We start from the raw sequence: 21,801 nt of genomic DNA, 5'->3' as shown, positions 1-21,801 counted from the left end.
ATACAAGCAGAAACAGACACATACAAGATGATAACACAAATGCCCGAAGTGATAATTTTGCAACATGAAGTCACCCGAGCAATTAATTCTACACACAATTGGAAAGCCCCTGGAGAAGATAAAATAGCAAATTTCTGGCTAAAGAAATTCACCTCAACACATTCACATCTAAATTATTTAACAGTTACATTGCAGACCCATACACATTCCCTGATACTCTTACACATGGAATAACTTACCTGAAACCTAAAGATCAAGCAGACACAGCAAACACAGCCAAATATCGCCCCATAACATGCCTACCAACAATGTACACAATATTAACTTCAGTCATTACACAGAAATTAATGACACATACAACACAGAACAAAATTATAAATGAAGAACAAAAAGGCTGTTGCAAAGGAGCACGAGGATGTAAAGAGCAACTGATAATAGATGCAGAGGTGACATATGAAGCTAAAACTAAACAAAGGTCGCTACACTACGCATACATTGATTACCAAAAAGCTTTTGATAGTGTACCCCACTCATGGTTACTACAAATATTGGAAATATACAAAGTAGATCCTAAATTGATACAGTTCCTAAATATAGAAATGAAAAATTGGAAAACCACACTTAATATCCAAACAAACTCAAATAATATCACATCACAGCCAATACAGATTAAGCGTGGAATATACCAAGGAGACTCATTAAGTCCTTTCTGGTTCTGCCTTGCCCTGAACCCACTATCCAACATGCTAAATAATACAAATTATGGATACAATATTACTGGAACATACCAACACAAAATCACACAATTGCTAAACAAGGATGATCTAAAATTACTGGCAGCAACAAATCAACAACTCAACCAATTACTAAAGATAACAGAAGTATTCAGCAATTATATAAATACGGCTTTTGGAAGAGACAAATGTAAGAAAAATAGCATAGTCAAGGGAAAACACACTAAACAAGAAGATTACATATTGGATAACCACAGTGACTGCATAGAAGCGATGGAAAAACAGATGCCTATACATATCTAGGATTCAGACAAAAAATAGGAATAGATCATACAAATATTAAAGAAGAACTAAAAGAAAAATATAGACAAAGACTAACAAAAATACTGAAAACAGAATTGACAGCAAGAAACAAGACAAAAGCTATAAATACCTATGCTATACCAATATTGACCTACTCATTTGGAATAGTGAAATGGAGTAACACAGACCTAGAAGCACTCAATACACTTACACACTCACAATGCCACAAATATAGAATACATCACATACATTCAGCAACAGAAAGATTCACATTAAGCAGAAAGGAAGGAGGAAGGGGATTTATCGGAATAAAAAACCTACATTATGGACAGGTAGACAATTTAAGAAAATTTTTTCTAGAACGAGCAGAAACTAGCAAAATACACAAAGCAATCACTCATATAAATACATCGGCTACACCATTGCAATTTCATAACCACTCCTACAACCCTTTAGACCACATAACATCAACAGATACGAAGAAAGTAAATTGGAAAAAGAAAACACTACATGTCAAGCACCCGTATCATCTAACACAGCCACACATCCATCAAGACGCATCCAACACATGGCTAAGAAAAGGCAATATATACAGTGAGACGGAAGGACTCATGATTGCAATACAGGATCAAACAATAAACACCAGATATTACAGCAAGCATATCATTAAAGATCCCAATACCACAACAGATAAATGCAGACTTTGCAAACAACAAATCACATCACAAGCGGATGTACAATACTAGCAAATACAGAATACCCCAGAAGACATGACAATGTAGCAAAAATAATACACCAACAACTTGCCATACAACATAAACTAATAAAACAACACTTTCCCACATACAAGTATGCACCACAAAATGTACTGGAGAATGATGGATACAAATTATACTGGAACAGAACCATTATAACAGATAAAACAACACCACATAACAAACCTGACGTCATACTCACCAATAAAAAGAAGAAATTAACACAACTAATCGAAATATCCATACCCAATACAACAAATATACAGAAGAAAACAGGAGAAAAAATTGAAAAATACATCCAACTGGCTGAGGAAGTCAAAGACATGTGGCATCAGGATAAATTTGACATCATACCAATTATACTATTAACTACAGGAGTCATACCACACAATATCCACCAGTACATCAACGCCATACAGCTACATCCAAACGTATATATGCAACTACAGAAATCTGTAATTATTGATACATGTTCAGTTACCTGAAAGTTCCTAAATGCAATGTAACATATACCATACAGTTAAAAGGAAGTCACGCTTGATCAAGGTCCGCATCACTTTCCATTTTTAACCAGACATAATGTCTGAGACAGGAAAGAATAATAATAATAAATAATAATAAATAATAATAAATGATAATGAATGTTAATAAATGATAATCAATAATAATGAATAATAATAAAGACAAGTAGAGTTTTGCATGCATTATCTTGTTGGAATTTGAATTTGGCGCCAATTTCTTCTGGAGGGTCAGGTTAGTGGACTTAGCCTAATTGGCCTATTTTCCCGCCATAATTCAAACTTCCCACCATTATTCTGGAGGTTTAGGCTAGTGGACATAGCACAATTGGCCTATTTTCCCACCAAAAGCCGCCATCTTGGATGACGTCATGCACCGTTGCCAAGTCTACATGCAGCCATCTTAGATGATGTGTTCGCCGCCATCTTGAATAAATTGGGCACCAATGCAGAGTGCATTGGCACATAGGTTTCTCTACTACTCACGACATCAAGACGTGGACGAGTACGACAGGAATTGTGTGCCATGTGCACAGCTTGCGGACTTGAGCCATCAAAAGATTCAGCTTCAAAGATTACCAGAGGCAGACAGACCTTTCCAACAAATCAGAATCGATGTATTAGGGCCCACTTAATAGGAGTGCAGCATGGAAAAATTATGTGTTAACAGTGATTGGCGTACAGTTCAGGACACAGGAGGTTTTATTAATTTCTAAGGAGGGCTATACTCATGCTGCTATGTCAAGTTTAGAGTTGAGTAGATGTCTAATGGCGTCGGTTTTCATTTGTCCATCACGGGTTGTTTTCACGGGCAAGGTTCGTGTGAGATCCAGTTATGTAGGGCAGAAGCAGAAGCTTCGGAGTGTCGGAGAACTATGGTGAAGCCTACGCCACATTATCAGCAAGATGGGAGGCATTGGTTGGATTCAGTATTCACTACGGAGAGGATATCAGCCAAGTGTTATGGCAATGGGAATTAGACAGCATCCACGCAGATGGAATTACGGGACAGTGGTTTGCTAATCGACGGGACAAATTGTGAAATAGTAGGGGATCGTTTCAGCTTATCAGTGACAGTCACGGGAATCACCAAGGTTACACATACTCATCTTACGTTGTACTGGCCAGATGCGTCATTCAGCATCGCTCCAGGAGAAAATTTGACGTATATTAACAACACCTTGGATGCTACACTGTTGCAAACGGTACATAAACTAGTAGATTCGGAGAAAGATCAAATTTCAATGCAGCAATTATTAAGGCATGTGGAGGAGTACGATACCAGGCGGAAATGTAGCATAGTGACCATTGGTATTTCAACCAGTACTATTACCTTGTTGATTGTATTTATCGGTGTGGTATATGTCTTATTAAAACAGAGGATTCAACATGTTAATGCAAGACCGCTCCATGAGATTCCTGTAGAATGGATTACCAGTAGGGCATAAGTCAGGGCAACCTGGATGTATACAGGGTAGAAGTACAATATAGGATAGAACTAGAGTTAACGTATAGGGTAAATTCGGGGATGAATTTAATTTTTAGGAGGCGGTGTTGCGGCCACATGTAGTAAGCTTTGCTTCACACAGTGCAGAATGGCTAAACAGAGGCACGCCGGCGACCGAGGCGTCGCGAAATCAGCACGCACAGATAGCCTCGCTGGCAGCAGCAGACTACCAACAGATTGACGCAAGGATGCACATGGACCAAGCGAAGCCTGGAGAGTGCTGAGTAAGGGGAAGTGAGGCCAGCACGCTAAGTTACACTGCAATATACTGCGGGAGTAATTACAAAAAGCTACCACCGAGGGTAAAAAACGTCCTCCTGCCGGATATAAACAGTGGACGGCAGGCAGAAACAGACAGAAGCCTATAGGAAGCAGTTCGGATCTGAGGACGGACGTGGTCCGTGTCCGAATGTTCAATCTTCGTAGGTGACGATTCCGGAAGTCTGTTCCAGCTCGTAGGAGTCATCCGTTCGCCGCCAGATGTCAACTTCAGTTCTGGGGGTCGACCCGAGTTCGGTCGGCATCATGGCTGACTAACTACAGCGAGAACTTCCAGCAGGATCGGCCGCAGCGCGGTCTCGGTTACAGGCGCCGCCGGCGACTGGCGCCCGGGCTTCACGGCAACCCGGGTCCACGGCGCAAGGTCCGTCCATGACGGGACCTCGCGGACATCGCGACTGACGGCTTCGCAGCCGCCGGTGCAACAGGTGTCGGCAGCTGACCTCACGGCGACGCGCCTCCGTGGGCGTGCCCGTGCTGGGGGCGCCGAGCGGCGATAAGTTCATCTCAACCACAGGGCATCCTGGCTTCAGCAGACCACTGCTGGCCTGAGGCTCCCGATGGCGATCAGCGGCGCGCGTTGCGCTCATTGTCGGAGAATCTACACAGCAGCAGCCAGGCGGAGGGATCCGCAGGGCTGGGCAGCGACGACGAGGGAGAAATTGTAAAGAAAGTTCAATAAACAACTGTAAAACTCCACGCCGTCTCAGTCTTTGGGGCAGCCACTGTGTCTGCTGCTAACAAGTGCTGCAGAAGCCGTATCACATTCTACTTCAGAAGTTAGAAGACAGGCAAGCGAATACATTTATTCCACTTACAGTAATGACACTGCAGAACACATTAACGAGAATGGTGTTCTAAGAAATTGTCAGGATATTTTACTACGAGTGTAACCTATACTTAAAAAATTGATCTAAACGATTTATCGAAGATGTGCTTGAAGTAAGGAAGTTGCTGTTAAATTCTATTGTAACAAACGAAGAATTTAAATCACGCTTTGAACTGTACGAAAATGTAAGAGAATACCATGGTGACGAAAACATTATTTTTGATATTGTACGATAAAGCTTGTAACTGAAGAATACTTGTAATCCTGGAGAACCAATAACGTGTGTCTTCAGAAGAAATGGGAGATTGTCCTACAGTGCTGTGTGAAGGGTGGTTGTGAGTGAAATAAAGAATTTCAAATGTTCGTGGAGTTCATTTTTGCTATTTCAGGAGCCGATGCAGACTGTGAAAGAGTTTTCAGTGTTAGTCTGAAGAAAAAATAGGCTTTCAGCAGAGAAAATGGAAAGTGTGATGAAAATAAAAACCAACTCTGACTACAACTGCCGCAGTTTTGGAATGCCACGAGAAAAGAGACCTCCCTTCTCGAATATGTGGGAATCTCAGAAAAATATAATAAGAAAGGACCAAGTTGAAGTGCACAATCGTAAGTGTTCATCAGAGAAGGCAAAGTTAAATGTATGCATTTTTAAATGAACAAATAAATATTACATGTTTGGACAATTCAATTGATATACCACGTGATCAAATGTATCCGGATACCCCACAAAACATACGTTTTTCATATTAAGTGCATTGTGCTGCCACCTGCTGCCAGGTACTCCGTATCAGCGACGTCAGTAGTCATTAGACATCCTGAGAGAGCAGAATGAGGCGCTCCGCGGAACTCACAAACTTCGAATGTGGTCAGGTGGTTGGGTGTCACTTGTGTCATACGTCTGTACGCGAGATTTCCGCACTCCTAAGCATCCCTAGATCCACTGTCTACTATGTGATAGTGAAGCACAAACCTGAAGGGACACGTACAGCACAAAAGCATACATGCCGACCTCGTCTGTTAACTGTCAGGGGCAGTCGCCAGTTGAAGAGGACCGTAATGTGTAATAGGCAGATACCATCACACAGGAATTCCAAACTGGATCAGGATCCACTGCAAGTACTATGACAGTTAGGCGGGAGGTGAGAAAACTTGGATTTGACGGTCGAGCAGCTGCTCATAAGCCACACATCACGCCAGTAAACGCCAAACGACGCCTCGCTTTGTGTAAGGTGCGTAAACATTGGACGATTGAACAGTGGAAAAACGTTTTATGGAGTGACGAATCACGGTACACAATGTGTCGGTCCGATGGCAGGGTGTGGGTATGGCGAATGCCCGGTGAACGTCATCTGCCAGCGTGTGTAGTGCCAACAGTAAAATTCGGAGGTATGTGGTCTTATGCTGTAGTCGTGTTTTTCATGGAGGGGCCTTGCACCCCTTATTGTTTTGCGTGGCACTATCACAGCACAGGCCTACATTGATGTTTTAAGCACCTTCTTGCTTCGCACTGTTGAAGAACAATTCGGGGATGGCGATTGCATCTTTCAACACGATCGATCGCCTGTTCATAATTCACTGCCTGTGGCTGAGTGGCTACACGACAGTAACATCTCTGTAATGGACTGGCCTGCACAGTCCTGACCTGAATCCTATAGAACACCTTTGGGATGTTTTGGAACGCCGATTTCGTGACAGGCATTACCGACCGACATCGATACCTCTTCTCAGTGCAGCACTCCGTGAAGACTGGGCTGCCATTCCCCGACAAATCTTCCAGCACCTTATTGAACGTATGCCTGCGAGAGTGGACGCTGTCATCAAGGCTAAGGGTGGGCCAACACCATATTGAATTCCAGCATTACCGATGGAGGGCGTCACGAACTTGTAAGTCATTTACAGCCAAGTGACCGGATAACTTTGATCACATTGCGTATGAATTCTTTTCCAGATGGAAATATATGGTCACCCTGTGTCTGTCCTACCTGAAGAAACTGCATCAGCTGCACTTGCATTACCACTTACTCTGGGAACACTTCCTGTTATATTTATCCTCAGTACTGTGCCTGATTTAAACACTTTCCTAGGTGATACATTACGAAGTCATACACGTGAGTCACAGACTTAACCATCAGGTATGAAATGTAAACAACACACGTTGTTGTAATATCGAAGCGATCTTTCTGGTGGCACTTCGTTATCCAGACTTTCTGCAACTGAATGTCTTTTGGATACAAATGATAGATTACATCCGAAACTTTTGTTTTCCTGCTGTACGACAGGCATCCTGAAACAGCACAGCGAGGTACTTTAAAATACAACGTTTATCAGGCGTCGCAAAGCACGACAAGCTGCCTTGCTCGCCTCGATACACAATGGAGTTGCGCGCTCTCAAGTGCTCCGATGATGACGACACGCGCAAAACGACAAATTTTTCAGCGATCTGCGCATCCAATTTGAACTGCCCCCCGGTTTTCATAACAAAACCTTTGCGTTAATATGAACGTCACACAATTCCTAGCATTCAACGATCGTTGCCAACATTGGCCCGCTACGCCGCCGCAGCTGTAAGTAGAATTTAACCGTCCCCAACAATACCAAGTCAAATCATAGCCGAAGATTAATTAAAAGACAATCGTGTAAATGTTTATAAATCGCCACTTTTTCACTAAGAAAGTGTATTACAAAGTGTTTCAACCATAAACTAATTGACGGCCAGCGTCTTTGCGAGAGATCCACGGAACATGCAACTAACTGTCGTCTAAGCAACACTGCAAACAGCCTCGTGAAAGCGTTCTCATGCGCTGTGGCAAGTGGTTTAGGAGCAGATAAATTGCTATTGAAAATCTCGCTGTTTCCTTTGTACGAAATAGTGTCACGTAGAGGTATTGCGTGCACTGAATCATGGAGAAAGAAGACGATAAAATGGACGATATTGGTATGGAAGAGGTATGGCATGGGCTGTTTACTTTTTTCGCGTGTAACGCGCATGCTTTGTATGGATGGTTTGATCACTGTGCTCTTGTCTTTCAGTCGGCGGTTTCAAGCACCGACCAAGTAGCCACGTCACTCGCTGACACGCCTTTTGGTGCGATACAAAGAGAATACGAAACAGTAAGTTTTCAGCATTATCGTGCACTTAATAATGGTAGTTGCAGAAGTTGAACAATGAAAAATCCAGGATGGAATGTAACAATAATGATGAAAAGGGTAGTTGCTACTCACCATTCAGCCGAAATGTTGGGTAGCAGATAGGCACAACAAAACGACTGTCAGAAAGTAAACTTTCGTCCAACAAGGCCTTCGTCGACAATAGACCACATACACACATACACACACACACGTAATCACACACACACACATCACACGTGATTTGCGTTTACGTGTGTGTGTGTGTATGTTGTCTGTTTTCGACAAAGGCCTTGTTGGACGAAAGCTCACTTGCTGACGGCCTTGTTGTGCATATCTGCTACTCAACGCCTCTCCGCTTTATGGTGAAATGCAAAAGCTAATTTGATATATCGGCCAGGAAAATATGAATTTCTGCAGTTGTTGTTCATTACATAACGAACGGATTCTATTTATTGCATTCAACAATCAAAGACGAGTAAATAACCGTGGTCATGTCATACTTCATCAAAACTCGAAATTATGCCAATAGTAAATAAAATCAAATACGACAGCAACAGTGTACTAGAGCAAAGATCGCTGAGCTGGTCGACCAGCACTCCCCTATTCGATCGTTACCTTCCATCCCATCTTTTTTACCAATCCGATCTATATTTGCCCTTCGCTTAGTGTGTGTATTAGTAGTCTTCAATGTATGTAATGTATTTGACCATGGAAGTTTATTAAAGAGAGGGCAAAACTCTTTCCTTTGATATAAATGATTCCGCGAATTTGAAAACTTGCAATGCCTCAAGCACAAATTTTGACCACATATGTACAAAACGCTTTGTATTTGAAACGACGGATAATTATCCACTTAAAACTCCTAAGATAGGTTACCTTGGTATCTAAAGAATATACCTGTTTCAGTATAATATGCAACCTTTTGATTTCATTAATCTCGACCCAATATGAATGCTACTTTTTTATTTAAAGAACTGAAATTATATTATCGTATGACATCCAGGAGTAATAAAATTACGATTACTAGGTAACAATCTCACAGTTTTGGAATAAATTCTGTTGTTACGTCGAAGCCGTACCATACCCTATGAAATCGCGATACGGAAACCACAACATATTCGGAGTAAAACAGCCATATAATTCTCGCAAACAAGCATAGCCATGTCATTGCTTCATTCGTATCGATTTAAGATGTCCTCTTGCTTCCCACCCTAATCACATCTTTGACGAAAAAAATGCAGCCAATATTTGTGACAACTAAAATTATGTGTGAAGCCATGGCTCTATTTATTTCAATACTGTATGTATATTAATTTTTGAGTGCACGCGACGAAATAGCCATGTTGTCGTTGACGAATAGATGACGCTCGCTGTAATTGTCTAACAAGATCACGTGTCCTGCGCTCAGATTGTGTATCAAAAGCACATCGCACACAAAAGCACATCACACAGTGCAATCTCGATTTCATAGTTTCCGTAGATATTGTGCCGTATTTGGTGGATTTCGTATTTATATCTCATTATCGCGCAAATATGCAGTTTTAATGCTACAACTAATTAAATATCCATCCAAGACACGTCCTTTTTTCTCGATTTGTTGTGCTACTAAGGCAGTAAATTCCATGCCGATGTATAAAAGGTTAATCTAGTCTGAATGCTACTTTTTTATCCAGAAAAGTGATATTATCATACGACATCCATGAAACAACGAGTTATCGAATATAGCTAAACATTTATAAAATACTGTATATTGTTTTCGAATAATGTTAAGTTCAAAATAGTCTTCACAGGTTTGCCACCGGATCACGTTGTGCAAACTGCAGCTGTCCGACATCTTCAGTTGCCTAGCCACCAGCAAGGAGCGATATGTAGGGGGTTGTAATATATTGCTAGAGTCATCATTTAAAGCCGGTTCTTGAAACTGTGTTAGTAGACCTTCTGGGGATATTTCACGTTTACCTCCAAGATTTTGCCAGTTGAGTTCCTTCATCACCTCTTTGGCACACTCCTACAGATTAAAAACATCCGTGGCCATTCATGCCGGCCTTCTCTGTATACGTTCAATATCCGCTGTTAGTCCTATCTGGGATGGGTGCCACATACTTGAGCAATATTCTAGGCTGTGACTCACTATCATTGTATTCAGAGGAAACAGTGTTCTTTTTGTGAAGTGGACAATTTTACATTTTTTACACACTTTGAAGTTTTATCAAGATCTGGCTCAATATTTTTACAGCTTCTTTCACATTGTACTTCGTGTGAGATAACGGCATTATCTGAAAAAAGGCGGAATTCACTATTAATCTTGTCTGCAAGATTATTAACATACAAGTTGAACAGCAAGGGACTCATTAGTCATTACACTTCCCTGAACTTCGCCCGAAATTACTTCTACATGTTCCGATGACTCTTCATCCAAGATAACATGCTGTGTCCTCAGTGCCAGGAAATCCTTAATCGAGTCACAAATGTCTCTTGATACCCCATATGATCATACTTTTTGACAATAAGCGTAGGTGTGGTACTAAGCCAAATGCTTTGCAGAAATCAAGAAATACTGCGTCTACATGACTGCCTTGTTCCTTGGCTTTCAGGATGTCACGTGAGAAAAGCGCGAATTGTGTGAACATGATCTATGTTTGCGAAACCCATGCCTGTTGGCTTTGAGGAGCTTTTTTGTTCAAGACACCTCATTATGTTTGAGCACAAAATATGTTCTAAGACATTACCTGGAATGGATAAGTTTAGTGAATCACTTCGCCACCCTTCTTGTAGACAGGTGTGTTTTCTTGCAAGTACTGGACCCAATTTTTTGTTCAAGGGACCTTCTGTGGATTATAGTTAACACAGGGGCTACCTCAGTCGCGAATTGCGTATAGAATCTGATGTGGATTGACTTTGATGCTATTTCATTGGCATATGCGAAATACATCCTTTTATATTATTAGTATAAGTATGTATGCCACTTTTCTGATTCAACAATCGTAAAGTTATATTCTCAGATAATTAAATCCAGCTCTCAGATGAGTTATGAAGTATAGCTAGTAAATATTCACAAAAAGTTTGTTGATATTCCAATAATGTTAGGTTAACATAGATTCCAAATCTCAAAATTAAAATAAAATCTGAGCGAATGAGAAAATCCTGTTGAATTTCAACAGGAATGACCAACAAAAAATGCCACACTAAATGGAAGTGGACGAAAAAGGAATAAATTCTAACAAATGCCTATTCAACTCTGAAAACACTTTGTTTGCATACAGAACTTCACAGCTGATAATGTTTTAAAATGGGTTAATTGCATTAGTTCTGTGATTTCTGTTTTTTATGTGGACCGGTGTAATTACATTTGAAACAAAATGCGTTATGTAAGGTACATTTTCTGGGTTGTTTGGAACTCAGGACCAGTATTTGACAGGATGAAAGTGAGAAATCTCCGAAAACCACCTTGAAATTTGCCAGTAGAATAGACTTTTAACAGTATGGGACTGAACCAACAACGTCCTTGTCTCTTCAGTTTTTTAAGTTATTGTGCCACCGTGCTATATGAAATGCTTTGTTGCACCCTGTAGAGTTTGGGAAGCACCCGGTTCTTGGAATGGATATCTTTTCAAACTTTCCTCCTTGTGCAAACAATGGCGTTTTCCTTTTTTAACTGATGTACTTGGCTCCGTAGACTATGTTAACACGGGAGATGATGCCAGGTGGCCACTCGACTGAGGTCTCGAAAACAGAATGGCGTCGTATTGACCCCATGCCCTATCGACCAGGTCGTGCTCTTCAACAGCCCCACTACAGCAACACTGCTGCCCAACACTCATCATATACGTCATAGGTGGGCAGCCCACAATTGGTTTCGATCGAGGGGGGCGTTAATACACATACACCTGTCTCTCTCTTTCTGCTCCAGAAAATCAAACTAGTTTGCTGTTCTTGTAGTTTGAGATGTTGCGAAAGTGTACCTGCCGACCATGGTTCTCAGGTTTTTCAGTAAAAAGTGAAAACACACGTAAAAGGAATGGAATACAGGAGTACAGCGCCGGCAGTTGTGGCCGAGGGGTTCTAGGCGCTTCAGTCTGGAATCGCGCGACCACTATGGTCGCAGGTTCGAATCCTGCCTCAGGCATGGATGTGTGTGATGTCCTTAGGTTAGTTGGGTTAAAGTAGTTCTTCTAGGGAACTAATGACCTCAAGTCCCGTAGTGCTCAGAGCCAGGAGTACAGCAGCAATTACTCCACAATAACTGCAACAGAATGCTCGGGTTTTGAAATACTGTCTTGCCACGAGGGAGCAATGGCGGAAGGAAAGTGGCCCAACAAAGTACAATCGAGTCGAATCTTAGTGGCATGACAAAAGTTGCCTCTCTTAACTTGCGCCACTGAAAACTGGGAATTCATGCATGCAACTGCAGTATCCATCAATACTATACGTGTATAACTGTGGCGACACTTTTATTGCATGTGAGAGCCCGCCTTAAGTAAGGAGACATCCATTAACTACGTGAGCGCAAAATGCGGAGGAGAGGTCTGACAGAACCGCAGCTAAGCGGATTTGGGGGGGGGGGCAATGAAAATCTCATGTCAACCTTTTCATTCAGAGAATATACATGCATTATTATAATGGATAGTAATTTGTTTTTGTTTTTTATAGTTAATGTGGAGCATAGCCTATGTTACACTTCCACCTGTCTTCTCTGAACTGAACTGAACCGAATGACCTCCACGTGTCTATGCCCGTAATTCCCCTTTTTGAAAGAAGAGTTCGCTGCTGTACCGCTATTCCCCTATTTCTATTTGAAACAAGAATTCGCTGCTGTGCCGCTCAAAGTTGGTCAGTCAGTGACTTATTTGCAGTTTTCTACAACACATATAAATCCAGTGTTATTGTGTTCAGGATTAATTTGTGTCAAAACGTATATAATATGTGGCATGCCAACAAGTCAAAACACGTTTTGTGGAAGAAAGCTAAGCCGAAGTTCACCGACGAGATTTCTTTTAGTGATCATATGAATCAAGAGAGAGAAAAGCTTCGTAATCATGCTGTCTTTCATCTGAAAAGTAAATAAAGGTTTAGTGACATTTAATGTGTATAATATGACAATAAAACGTAATTTTTGCAGGAATCCGTTAAAATGGTTAAGACTATTTTGGTGTAGCCTTTTTGTCAATCTGCCCTTGTTTGTCTGTCTGAATTAGACTTGGCCACTGTTTCTACGTTTCGATACAGTGTATCGATACGTGGAACTGTTTCAGTGTTTCGGAACGGCTGTGATTCACTGTTTCGAAACAGTGGTGTTTCATTCCGCCCCTGTCTCGGATAACCGGACCAGATTCGATCTCGAACCAGACACAGAAACTGTATCGTTATTTCAAAATAAGGCTGTTTCAGTCCACCTGTGCTTGGAACGGACTAATTGTATCGAAACAGTGATGTTTCATTCCGCTCTGTGCCGGACGAGATTTGGGCTCGGCACAGGTACTGAAACACAACATACCACCTCTTTCAAGAGTGTCGAAATCTTTTTGACAAGCAATAGCATGAAGCTTAAGACATTCGAAAATAAAGCTTCGTTTCTAGCTAACTGCCCTATTCCGAAATGGCGTAACATATGATTTATAAACACTAACCAAACAATAAAACAATGCATACTATTCACATTCGAAGTAATAAATATGTGAAAATCATTCAGTTAAATTACACTTTTTTAATAACATACACTTCTCTGTTCATGTACAGTAACCATATTAAGAAACGCAAGTAAGCCTACAACATTTTGAATAAAAAAAGGCGTAGAGTGACAGTTATTAGACATATAAATAAATTTGATGTTGGTATAATTGCAAGCAATCTGTTTGACATGTCACTGATAGTGTAATAGTGAACAGGAGGGGCTGGGAAGCATGTTGAATTTGTAGTAACGGTTCGAAACACCTTGAAAGACAACATTTTTTTCTGTTATATTTTGTTGTTTATTCGAATTACTTGGTGTTATTTGTGAGTCTATAGTCACTGTGCCTATTATCCACAATGATTCCCTTTGTGTGCATGGAAATTAGCAGGATGGGTATATTACCCATACTAACGGAATGTGGGAATTCCAGTAGCATATCCGTTGTTTCTGCAGTTTGCTCCCACCTCCAGTTCCGTTCGTGGTGGTTCTTCTGTCTTCAGCTGTGGCTGTCCTCAGCCAATTGAAAAGTATGAAAGTCACACGACACGAAAGCAGAGCATTTGCTGCAGGAAATACGAAACTGCCAAGACACCTAAGTGATAGTTTCATACTTTCTGCGACATGATTAGCGCTCTCGCACCTCATTTGTGTTTATATGGACATACTTATACAGTAGACATTCAAGATGATAAAATGTGTGGATTTATTAGATTACAAAACACAAACTGTTTCACTGTTTCGAAACAGCGTATCGAAACATTACATTGTACTGTTTCATTTGTTTCGAAACAGTTACGAGTTTCAGTTTGCCCTTCTCTAGTCTGAATACTTCTCAGGGTAGGAAAGTATGAAACAAAGTGTTTTTAATATTGTCTTAAAAACACTCTTTAACACAAACAATGGAAATTCCAGGTTGAAATATCAACAGGGTATGTTTCTGTTTATGAAGAAAGCTGTGGCCGAAAGCTTATGTGTAAATATCTTAATTATGCCTCTATGCAACTTGTCATCTGTCTTTCCCTACTTTGTTTAATACGCTTTATAAATAAAACATGGTTTTATTAGTGTTCTACTAACTCTTTAAAAGAAATTAAACAGTTAATTTTTACGCATTGTTACCCAATTGCAGGTAAACCTCACGTGAGTAGAGATGGGCAAATGGAAACACATAACTGTTTCGAAACAAATGAAACAGTGCAATGTAATGTTTCGAAACGCTGTATCAAAACAGTGAAACAGTTGGTGTTTTTTAATAGCATAGGCCGTCACATTACATCATCTTGAATTTGTACTCGTCATAAAAACACAAAAGAGGTGCGAGGTGCGAGAGAGCCAATCACATCGTAGAAAATATGAAACCTTCACTTAGGCGTCTTAACAGTTTCGTATTTCCTGTGACAAATGTGCTGCTTTCGTGACATGTGACTTTCCTATTGCCTTAGGACACACTTAGTGTGTTTGACATTAGAGATTTTCCAAACACGTTTTACTTTATTCTAGTGCCCAATTTTGATAGATTTTATGAATGATAATTTGTATGTGCTCTTGAAAAGTCATATCATGAGATATAATTTATTGAGATAGCATTCTGGCAAGCGAGGCACCGAATTAACTTTTACGAGTGTGCCACTCACATTTTTCTACACAGTTAAATTTTCCATTGTTTGTCACACAGAGTAGCATGCAAAGTAACTGATGCAGACAGATAAAAAAATTACCATAACAGAGTTGGGCATATAGCAAAATGGTCAAGTATGGCAGTTTTTCATCAAACATTCACAAGTTAGCTGGATACAGCTTGATAGAATGTACACTTTATAGGACTGGAAAACATGTTAAAACATTTCAAGGTAACTGAAATGCAGAAATTTGTATGTTTCCTTGAAGTATAAATCCAGACTAAAATTTAAAACAATTCATACAGTGTAACGCCTTTGTGATACCTGTATCATGGCAGATGTTGGTCTACATCACTTACAGTTCTTGCTAAAAACAGTTTGTTTGAGGTACATCGACATCTACATCTACATTTATACTCCGAAAGTCACCCAACGGTGTGTGGCGGAGGGCAATTTACGTGCCACTGTCATTACCTCCCTTTCCTGTTCCAGTCGCTCGCCGGAGTGGCCGTGCGGTTCTGGGCGCTACAGTCTGGAACCGAGCAACCGCTACGGTCGCAGGTTCAAATCCTGCCTCGGGCATGTATGTGTATGATGTCCTCAACCTGTTCCAGTCGCGTATGGTTCGCGGGAAGAACGACTGCCAGAAAGCCTCCGCGCGCGCTCGAATCTCTCTAGTTTTACATTTGTGATCTCCTCGGGAGGTATGAGGAAGCAATATATTCGATAGCTCATCAGAAACGCACCCTCTCGAAACCTGGACAACAAGCTACACCGCGATGCAGAGCGCCTCTCCTGCAGAGTCTGCCACTTGAGTTTGCTAAACGTCTCCGTAACGCTGTCACGCTTACCAAATAACCCTGTGACGAAACGCGCTCTTCCTTGGATCTTCTCTATCTCCTCTGTCAACTCGACCTGGTACGTGTCCCACACTGATGAGCAATACTCAAGTATAGGTCGAACGAGTGTTTTGTAAGCCACCTCCTTTGTTGATGGACTACATTTTCTAAGGTCTCTCCCAATGAATCTCAGCCTGGCACCCACCTTACCAACAATTAATTTTATATAATCATTCCACTTCAAATTGTTCCATACGCATACTCCTAGATATTTTACAGAAGTAACTGCTGCCAGTGTTTTTTCTGCTATCATATAATCATACAATAAAGGATTCTTCTTTCTATGTATTCTCAATACATTACATTTGTCTATATTAAGGGTCAGTTGCCACTCCCTGTACCAAGTGCCTATCCGCTGCAGATCTTCCTGCATTTCGCTGCAATTTTCTAATGCTGCAACTTCTCTGTATACTACAGCATCATCCGCAAAAAGCCGCATGGAAATTATGACACTATCTACTAGGTCATTGATACATATTGTGAAAAGCAATGGTCCCATAACACTCCCCTGTGGCACGCCAGAGGTTACTCTAACGTCTGTAGACGTCTCTCCATTGAGAACAACATGCTGTGTTCTGTTTGCTAAAAACTCTTCAATCCAGCCACACAGCTGGTTTGATATTCCCTAGGCTCTTACTTTGTTTATCAGGCGACAGTTCGGAACTGTATCGAACGCCTTCCGGAAGTCAAGGAAAATGGCATCGACCTGGGAGACTGTAACTAATATTTTCTGGTTCTCATGAAAAAAATAAAGCGAGTTGGATCTCACACGATCGCTATTTCCAGAATCCATGTTGATTACTACAGAGTAGATTCTGGGTTTTCAGAAATGACATGATACGCGGGCAAAAAACATGTTCTAAAATTCCACAACAGACCGATGTCAAAGATATAGGCCTATAGTTTTGCGCACCTGTTCGACGACCCTTCTTGAAAACTGGAACTATCTGTGCTCTTTTCCAATTATTTGGAACCTTCTGTTCCTCTAGAGACTTGCGGTACATGGCTGTTAGATGGGTAGCAAGTTCTTTCGCTTACTCTGTGTAGAATCGAATTGGTATCCCATAAGGTCCAGTGGACTTTCCTCTGTTGACTGATTTCAGTTGCTTTTCTATTCCTTGGACACTTATTTCGATGTCAGCCATTTTTTCGTTCGTGCGAGGATTTAGAGAAGGAACTGCAGTGCGGTTTTCCTCTGTGAAACAGCTTTGGAAAAAGGTGTTTAGTATTTCAGCTTTACGCGTGTCGTCCTCTGTTTCAATGCCTATCATCCCAGAGTGTCTGGATATGCTGTTTCAAACCACTTATTGATTTAACGTAGGACCAGAACTTCCTAGGATTTTCTGTCCCCCCCCCCCAGGGGCTCAGCATTCATTTGCTGAGTACGGGCTTGGCGACCCCGGGGTCCTGAGCTGGGGACTGGTCAGCGCCGCCAGTCTCCTGTCACCGTAAACCCCGAACATGCTTCAGCAACCACCGCATGGCGCGGCGGTGGAATGTTGTGTGCTGTGGGGAATGGTAATCTTGGCTTGACCGCCTTGCGAAGAAGGTAAACCTCTATAAAAACCCTTCAATCTTACGGTGTGCTGCGCGCCTATAAGATACATGGCTGTTGGGGTGGAACAGTCGCAAGCGGGCAACCTCTGGGGCACCTGCCACACCCCAGTTGTATAAGGCTTACTCAGGCGCGCAGGGCTCTGTCTGAGCGGACCTTTAGTTCCCTAGCTGCTCATGGGACCACAATGGACCCGTCGACCTCTACATTTCCCCCTACCAGTGGATTGGGTGGGCCACTGATAGGAAAACACACCCCATCGAAAAAGCGACTTCGTGCTGCGAGTCCTCCAGCGCCTGGTGTTACTAGAGATTTATCAGACTGTCCTAACAGAGCACATGCTGATAACCAGAATGTGTTTTTGATTGTCAAATGGAAGGAAGGTAGCTTTGAGAGAGTTTCTCCCTTTTAAATCCACAAGGGTCTTGAGGGAATTGCAGGAACACTGAAATCTGTGAAGCAACTGCGCAATGGGACTCTGTTAGTTGAAACTTCTAGTTCCTGTCAAGTCACTTCTCTTCGGAAAGCAACCTGTCTCGGAGAGTACGCTATCGAGACTGAGCTCCACTCCACTTTGAACTATAGTAAGGGTGTTGTGACATGTAGGGACTTGGTAGATATCCCCAAGGACGAGTTGAAATCTGAGTGGGCTGACGAAGGTATTGTCGACGTGCAGCATATTATGAAACGAGTCGATGGGGGCCTAGTCAAATCCGACTCGTTTATTCTCACGTTCAATTGCCCGAGACTCCCAGAGCATGTTAAAGCGGGTTTCTTACATTTGCCAGTACGGCCATATTTCCCCAACCCAATGCGCTGTTTTAAATGTCAGCGCTTTGGGCATACTACGGTGGGGTGCAATGGGATAGACACTTGTGGTAAATGTGGTCAGCCTGCCCATGAAGGAGCCGATTGTTCATCGCCTGTGAAGTGCGTGAATTGCTCTGGGAGTCACCCTGTCTTGAGCCGGGTCTGCCCCATCTATCTCGAGGAACGGAAGATACAGGAGATCAAAACATCTAAGCGCATCCCCTATGGTGAGGCCAAGAAGCTCTTTAAGGCCATGCAGCCTCCTTTGTTTACTACATCTTTCGCTTCCACTCTGCAGAAACCGGTACAGTTGGCCACTGTTGCTACACAAACGGATGTTGCTAGTGCCGGCACTAATACCTGCGTTTGCCAGTGCACTTGTGCTGCTGCGGTTGTTTTACAACCTGCAGCTCTCCCCACAACGTCGGACAAGGCCGTGGTTGCTGACATTGGGGTACTTCCTGCCCCTCCCCATGTATCACCTTCTGCCCAGGAGAGTAAAGCTCCAACTGTTGACAAGGTTCTGCATTCTAAGCCCCCTAAGACGAAGACGCTGAAGGTGAAGGTTTTGTCACCTGAGGAGACTAGTCAGGGTCAGTCCGATGACGATGCCATCGTACTGTCTGACATCTCCCTTGGGTCGCCATCGGAGCTGATGGACATTGATGTCGACCGGGGGCGATATTCTCGCCCCAGGAATAGATCTCCGGCCAGTACGGGCTCTCATCCAAAGCACAGAGGCAGGGTGAAAATTCAGCCACCCTGATCACTGGCTCCCATATTACAGTGGAACCTGAATGGGTTCAGGAAGCATGTGGCAGAATTACAACTCCTTGTACGAGAGCGCCCCTTGTGCTTATGTCTCCAAGAGACACATTTTCGGGCCACTGATGCTCCTTCTTTACGGGGCTATACCGTGTATCGAAAAGATGATCTGATGGGGGAAAGGGCAAAGGGTGGTGTTGCGGTTTTTGTCCGTGACATGCACCACTCATCTGAGCTCCCTCTCGTTACGGACTTGCAAGCAGTTGCAGTTGACCTTCTTGTGAGGCGGAGGCTCACAATCTGTTCCGTTTACTTACCGCCTCAGGATGCAATAGACTCTGAGGCTCTCACAGACCTTATTAGCCAACTCCCCCGACCATTTCTCCTTCTGGTGGACTTCAATGCTCATAATGTCTTATGGGGCTCTACGACTACTTGCCCCAGGGCTCGTATTCTGGAAAGCCTCATGGTTTCCGAAGAACTGTGCATCCTCAACTCTGGTGCTCCCACTCATTTCTGTACTGCTTCTGGGTCGTTGTCAGCTATTGACCTTTCCTTTTGCTCTCCAGCACTCGCGGATTCTGCTCTGTGGGAGGTTGCCGCTGACCTCCATTCTAGTGACCACTTCCCCCTTTGGATTCGCCTCCTGGATGAGACTGTGGCATTACCAGTGCCGCCCAGGTGGGACCTCTGCAGAGCTGACTGGACACTTTTCAGCCATTTAGCTGTTTTGGAACACCGTGCCAGCGTCCATGAATGGGTCGACCATGTTACAGCCGTGATCTCCCATGCTGCTGAATTGTCGATCCCACGGTCCTCAAGTCATCCCAAGAGGCGTCCTGTCCCTTGGTGGACCACTGAGTGCCGCTCAGCCATCCGAGCCTTCTGTGCAGCTCTGCGCCGCTCCAAGTGCCGTCCCTCAGCTGACAATCTTGCGGCTTTTCGGGTGGCAAGGGCCAAGGCGCTGCGAGTGATTAAAGAGAGCAAACAATGGTCATAGCAATCGTTCTTGAACTCCATCTCCCGCTCCACTAGTTCTACGAAAGTATGGGAAGCCATCAGGAGGATTTCCGGGAAACGCAGCCAACTACCTGTCATGGCATTGCTGCATCAGGGTTGTCTACTCACGGCGCCGAGAGACATTGCCCAAACACTGGCCATGTATTTTGCGGTATCTACTGCCACTATTAACTGTGATCCAGATTTCTGCCGCTACCGCACTGCCATCGAGAGGGATCACTTGGACTTCCGGTCTCCAAATTCTGAATCCTACAACTGCCCCTTCACAATGTGGGAACTGGATTCAGCGCTGTCTGTGGCTCATGATACTGCGCTAGGTGATGATCAAATCCTGTACAGCATGCTGCAGCACTTGTTGCTGCCATCCAAGGAAGTTCTCCTGAATTGTTTTAATATGATATGGTCATCCGGCACGTTCCACGACTTGTGGAGGGAGGCGATTTTGATTCCCCTCCTCAAACTGGGGAAGGACCAAATGCATCCCAGTAGTTATCGGAGTATTGCTTTGACGAGCTGTGTCAGGAAGACATTGGAACGCATGGTCAACCGTCACCTGGTTTGGCTGCTTGAGACCAGGCAGCTCCTTAGCCACTCTCAGTGTGGCTTTCGGAGATGTCGTTCAACTATAGACAACTTGACCCTGCTTGAGGCGGCCATCCAGCAGGCCTTCCTACGTAACCAGCATTGTCTAGGTGTATTCTTTGACATTAATAAGGCGTATGACACTACTTGGCGCCGCCTTATCCTCAGTCAACTCCATCAGTGGGGCTTTCGTGGCCATCTCCCCATCTTCATTCGGTCCTTTCTTTCCCGCCGCCTCTTTCGATATCGGGTTGGTAATGTGCTATCTGATTTGTACGTGCAGGAGAATGGTGTTCCTCAGGGAAGCGTTTTAAGTGTCACCCTCTTTGCCATCGCCATTAACAGTATCACGTCCACTATCCGTAGTCCTGCCCAGTGCTCCTTGTTTGTGGACGATTTTGCTGTTTTCTGTTCTTCCTCCAGTCTTGTCACTGCTAGTCGGCAGCTGCAGCTTACGATAAAGCGATTAGAGGCATGGACTGCAAAGACGGGTTTTACCTTTTGTGCAGACAAATGTCTGTGTGTTCATTTTAATCGTTCTCGACGTGCTTTTACCTCCCCTGAATTGCGTCTGAGGGACACCATTCTTCCTTTTAGAGACACTGTGAGGTTCCTGGGCCTCACTTTTGATTCCAAGTTGTCGTGGTTGCCGCACCTTAAAGACCTCAAGGTGCGGGCCCTGAAGGCACTGAATATTTTGAAGTGTCTGAGCCATTGGTCCTGGGGAGCAGATCGGGCGCGTCTGCTGCAGTTTTATAGGGCTTTCGTCCGGTCGCGTCTTGACTATGGATGCACCGTGTATGGGCCAGCGAGGCCTTCGTATCTGAAG

Source organism: Schistocerca americana, chromosome 9, assembly GCF_021461395.2.
Source record: "Schistocerca americana isolate TAMUIC-IGC-003095 chromosome 9, iqSchAmer2.1, whole genome shotgun sequence".
NCBI classification, from domain to species: domain Eukaryota; kingdom Metazoa; phylum Arthropoda; class Insecta; order Orthoptera; family Acrididae; genus Schistocerca; species Schistocerca americana.
Note: the sequence above shows the minus strand (reverse complement) of the source record.